Here is a 6,318-nt window from a genome sequence, read left to right on the forward strand (position 1 = left end):
GAGGTTTCCCGACCCAGCTACCCTTCAGAAGATTAAAGACACGCAGATTAAGCTGAATCTGCTCCTTACCTCTCAGGCTGAGAAGGCGCTGACTTGGTCAAAGAGGAAATTCTTTGAAAAAGCAAACAAGCCAGATACCCTTTTGGCCAAGATGATTAACCCCAGGGATAAGAACTATAACATCCAAGCCATAAGAACACAATCAGGCACAATCTCTGCCAACCCTAAGAATATAGTGGGGGAATTCAAGAACTTTTACGAGAAATTATATGATGGAGGGAAGGTGATCCGCTGCTCTGGCACAGAGAGGGCCCTGAAGGATTTCCTGAGGGGTTCGAATCTGCCAGGTATGAGCGAGGTACATAGAGAGGTAATGGGAAGGGACTTCACCTTGGAAGAAGTATCTGAGGTTATCACAAATCTGAAACCCTCTAAAGCCCCGGGTCCTGACGGATTCTCAAATTTGTATTACAAAAAATACAAGAAACAATTGACCCCGTATCTCCTCCGTAAGTTTAACCAAGTATTGGGAGGCACCCCTTTCCCCCAGCACATGCTCCAGGCGTCAATCTCAGTAATACATAAACAGGGTAAAGACCCACAGGACTGTAGAAGCTACAGGCCAATATCCCTGATTAATTCGGACATTAAAATCTATGCTAAATTATTGGCCAACAGATTGAATCTGATCCTGCCCAGGCTGGTGCACCCAGGTCAAGTCGGGTTTATCGCGGGTCGACAGGCGGCAGATAATACCAGACGAATTATTGATCTGTTAGAAATAGCCAATTCAAGATCAATACCAGTTATGGCGCTCAGTCTGGACGCAGAAAAAGCTTTGACAGGATAGACTGGCCATATTTAGAGACCACGCTTGGAGCATTTGGGTTGGGAGAGAAACTGACAAAAGCTATATTTGCCCTATATTCGGAACCGTCAGCCAGGGTCACCCACCAGGGATTCGCTTCGGACCCCTTTTCTATTAGGAGCGGAACGAGGCAAGGCTGCCCGCTCTCCCCACTTCTCTTTGCTCTATGCATGGAACCCTCAGCTGCTCAGATACGAGACAGCAAAGATATTTCAGGTATTGTCATCGGAAGCCAGTCGCATAAGGTGGCACTGTATGCGGATGATGTTTTCCTGACAATATCTAGACCCCTTACCTCTCTACCAAACCTGTTCGATTTACTGGGGAGATTTAACAGGATCTCTGGATTCAAAATTAATCAATCTACAGCGCCGGCCAGCTTTAATCTAAAGCGGCTGCCTCCGCGGGTTAAAAATAGCTGCGGACGGCGCGCGGCTATCTTCGGCCGGTTTTCCCGCGCCTCGAGCGCTTTCAATAATAAGCGCCATTAGCGCTTATCTATTGAAGCGGCCACCGCGCGGGAAACTCCGATTCAATCAGAGAAAAGCCCCGCGGTTGGCCCGCATTTAACCCAGCAAGCTTTAGATTAAAGCTGGCCGGGACAGTAAATCAGATGCCATGAATATAAACTTACCAAAACAGCTGGAGAAGCGGATCACCCTCAACTTCAACTTTAAATGGCAGCAAAAGCAAATTAAGTATCTAGGAATTAACGTAACTAAGACAACCAAACTGCTGTACCAGGCAAATTACCCCAAATTGATGCACGCCCTGAAAAGGGACGTAAAGGCGATGGGCCAACTACAAAATTTCTTGGATAGGGAAGATCCATTGCATCAAGATGAATCTGCTTCCTCGCCTCCTATATCTCTACCAGACCCTTCCGGTGACTCTAGGATTGAAGGACACCCTCGCGCTTCAATCAGAGATAGATAAATTTATCTGGGGAGGGAAGAGAGCGAGAGTGGGTAAGCAGATAATGCGCAAACAAACAGGGGTGGGTGGGCTAGCGGTACCTTGCTTGTTTTCTTATTACAAGGCGGCCCAATTATGCCAAATTGTGCTATAACACACCAACCCGGACTCAAAAAGATGGGTCACGATAGAAAAGGAGATTTGCTCCCCGGTTGAACTGAGAAGTCTAATTTGGCTCCCCAAAAAGGTGCGATCAAGCACCAAAATGCCGCTTTCCTCAATGACCAACTCACGCTCGGTGTGGGAGAACACTAGGCTCAAATGCAAATTGACCCACAAAACATCGGGCATGACCCCATTATGGGACAATCCTCTATTTGCTCCAGGACTGGTCAGTACTGATTTCACAATCTGGAAAACTAAACACATTAATAGATTAGTAGATCTGGAGGGTAGAAGAGGCATACAAACATTCGATATCTTCAAATCGAATAAAAAGATCCCAAATGCTGAATTCTTCAGATACCTCCAGGTCAGAGCATTCTATCAGGCTCAACAACCTCTAAACCAATTAACGAACTTCGAAAAGCTCTGTCAATCAGAGACGACCACAAAGGGACTTATATCGCAGTTGCACAAAGAAGTAACGGGTTCTGGCTCGACAGTGACAGAAAAGTTAGGATATATGACCAAATGGGAGACGGACTTAGGGGAGGTTCTAGAACTGGAGGAATGGACGAAAATTGCAGAGGCAGTTTCCAAAAGTTCCATGTGCACGACCCTACGGGAGAAAGCATATAAAGTTATGATGAGATGGTACTACACCCCCCACAAAATTGGCTAAATTTCTGCCTAGTTACTCCCCATTGTGCCCTAGACAATGTGGACAGCAAGCAGACCTCTTACACATGCTGTGGTCTTGCCCCAAAATTATTTATTTATTTATAAAATATTTTACCAGGAAGTAATACATTGAGAGTTACCTCTCGTTTTCAAGTAGGTCCTGGGCACAGAGTTAAGACAAATAATACATGGTTACAAATACAGTTACATAAATGAACAGGGTATACATTATATACAAGACATTGCATGCGCAGTTAAAGAAAATATGTTATGGGCGAATGAAACAGTTACAGACCAGATTAAAATGTGAGACAGCCTTAGATTTGAAAGAACTTAAACTGGTGGTGGATGTGAGAGTCTCCGGTAGGTTGTTCCAGTTTTGGGGTGCACGGTAAGAGAAGGAGGAACGGCCGGATACTTTGTTGAGCCTTGGGACCATGAACAGTCTTTTGGAGTCTGATCTCAGGTGATAGGTGCTGCATGTGGTAGGGGTGAGGAGCTTGTTCAGGTAGCTGGGTAGCTTGCCCATAAAGAATTTAAAGGCAAGACAGGAAAGGTGAACTTTGCGCCTACTCTAGTGATGACCAATCTAGTTCTTTGAGCATTTCGCAGTGATGTGTGTTGTAGTTGCATTGGAGAACAAAACGACAAATTGAATTGTAGAGGGTGTCAAGTTTGCTAAGGTGGGTTTGAGGTGCCAAGCCATATACTATGTCTCCATGGTCAATAATTGGCATTAGCATCTGCTGTGCGATACGCTTTCTGACCAGGAGACTTAGGGAGGATTTGTTCCTGTAAAGTACCCCTAGTTTGGCATAGGTCTTGGTTGTCAGGGTATCAATGTGCATCCTGAATGTTAAGTGGGAGTCAAACCATAAGCCCAGGTATTTAAAACTAGTGACAGGGGTTAGGGTGGTGTTAGTGTTGGTTCTAATATGGAGCTCAGTCGCTGGAAGCTTTAAGAATTTAGTATTGGTCCCAAATACCATTGTTACAGTCTTGTCAGTGTTTAAAAACAGTTTGTTTTGGGAAATCCAGTTTTCGAGTCTCAAAAAGTCAGACTGAAGTATGTGTTGAAGGTCAGAGAGGCTATGGCTGTGTGCATATAGGATTGTGTCATCTGCATACATGTGTATTGAGGCTTCCTTACAAGCTGTGGGAAGATCATTAATGAACACTGAGAAGAGTAGGGGCCCCAGAACAGAGCCTTGCGGGACACCACAGGTGATATCCAGGGGGTTGGAGTTAGAGCCTGAGATGGACACATGTTGGGATCTTCCTGATAGGTTGGACTGAAACCAGTTTAAAGCATGCTTCCCTATTCCAGAGCTCTGGTAGCCACGGTCTGGGACTCAATCAATCAAAGATTGGCTGAACAGGATCCTAGGCGTAGAGGTCCCGTCAGACCCGTGGTTGTTCCTCCTAAATAGACCGCTCCCGGGCCTCCCCAAACATGCTCATAAATTGATAACGCATTTCGCAACGGCAGTACGGGGGGAGATCGCAGCACGTTGGAAACAAAATGAGATTCCATTGATAGCTACAATTCGGAACAGAATTTGGACAGTCTGCCAGATGGAGAAACTTACAAGTTTGGTCAACGATACTGGCACAAATTACCTAAAAGTCTGGACGCCGTGGTTGGCCCAGACAGACATACCGGGGGTGGAAAGGTCCACGATTTGGCAATGATAGAGAGGAGTGCGTTCTCCTCTGGGGTGGTAGCACAAGAATAGGCATACAAGACAATTTAGAAATACCTGGGTTGATCTGAAAGGAGCCCCATCGGGATGGTGGATGATGCCGAGGAAAATCTAGTCCCCCAGGAAGCGATGGGCCGGAAGATGTAGAGCTCCCAACGGAACCACGGCGGAAGGTCCCCCCCCCCGCCTTCCGATACCCTTACACCCCTTTCCTTCAGATTAGTGATGTATGTCTGTCGGTCTTCCCAGTATGTCTTGTGATAATCTGTTGACAGTAAGAATACATGGACACATGACACGGTTTTGAAAACGATATTAATAGAAATGCATGCAATGTCTGTTGAACATGTGAATTACCAATAAAATAAAAGTTGAAAAAAAAAAAAATGCCTTCAGGAACGGAACCTTTAATTTAAACAGTGTTTCTATGGGAAAACGCGTTTCGCTTTACAGCGCCATTTTCAGTAACGCATTGTGTCGGATAACCGAGGATTGCCTGTATATACAATATTTACTGACATAGAATGTCCTGTCAGAGGAGCACAAACATTTTGTACTGCGCCCCCTGTCTTCCCTGCTTCGTCATCCATGCCCCCCCTCCCTACCTTAGAGCTGTATCAAATGACACTGCAGGGTCACGTAACCCCACGGCGTTATTTGACGCTGCGTTGCCATGGCAACGCATCACAGCGCGGCCGAATCTGGGTAAGTGTTGCAGGGACCTCACGCGATCCTCCGGCATTTAATTTAAATGCAGTGGGGAAGCCTTACACAGGTGGCCAAGTTACATGGTTTTAGGGGCAGCTAGCGGTGTTTGACCTTTATTATGTGAAACGAGCTGTGCGATAAATATATAAGTGCCTAAGCACTGGGTGATTGAAAGAATGCCTAAGCACTAGCCAAAACGTGGAACTTTGGCCAAGATTTCCGTGATTGCTCCGTCTGGTTAAAACTGGAAACCTACTCACCAGATGTGAATAGGTATTAAGCACTGGTTTAATGGTCTTTGCCGCCGGGTTAACCGCTTGCCATGGGGTGTTTTCGTCTGCTTCTGCCGGGGATCAGTTTCTGTGCTCCGTCGTGAATCGCTTCCTGGAAAACACACGATCCGTTCGCCCGTTGACGTCACCAGTGATTGTCCACTGCTACGGTGTCCCTGCGGTGCCAGAAAACCTTCCAACGCGTTTCAAAACCTCCAATAATGTGTTTCTTCGTCAGGGATTCGACGGAGCAATCACGGAAATCTTGGCCAAAGTTCCACGTTTTGGCTAGTGCTTAGGCATTCTTTCAATCACCCAGTGCTTAGGCACTTATATATTTATTTTAATCATGTTTGTATAGCATTGTATTTTATGGTCATTTTAACTTTGTAATAAATTGCTCCTTATATTTATATCTTTGTTATCCCGGGGTAATACACTATTGCAGGCTTCCTGCATGTTTTGTCTTTTTCTCTCCTTTCCTGAGGTCACTGTCTAACAGAAGAAATTCAAATTCATCTATCTACACCCTTGCCTCAGCGCCAGAGGAGGTTGCCTTTTTTCTACCTATCCAAGTCTGGGTGGAAGATACCAGAACAATCTCTTTAGGCAGCTCCAGGACTACCGTTTGAACATTGTATCTAAGGTTGTTTTTATTTATACATTTGTTGTTTGCATAAGCGCTGATTTTACACCTGTTTTTTCACAAAGTTGGCTCGATATCTAGATGCAGTCATGGGAAAGATAAGAGAAGCGCAGGGACGCAGAGTATTTTAAGGATTACTGGTAAAACACAGTACAATAGATCAGTAAGGCCCTTACAGGAAGAGCTCTTTTAAGCAAGATCACCCAGATATGCGGGTCCAGCGCTGATCGAGATCCCTCTCCTCTGTGTCTGTCCGCAGAGTGGCCGGGGAAGTCGTTTGAATCCTCCACGCGGGAAAAGATGGTTGCCGTTCTCCGTATACACACTGCGTCTCACGGGGGTGGACGGTTAATGGTCCTAAAT

This window comes from Ascaphus truei, chromosome 10, assembly GCF_040206685.1.
Source record: "Ascaphus truei isolate aAscTru1 chromosome 10, aAscTru1.hap1, whole genome shotgun sequence".
Lineage (NCBI taxonomy): Eukaryota > Metazoa > Chordata > Amphibia > Anura > Ascaphidae > Ascaphus > Ascaphus truei.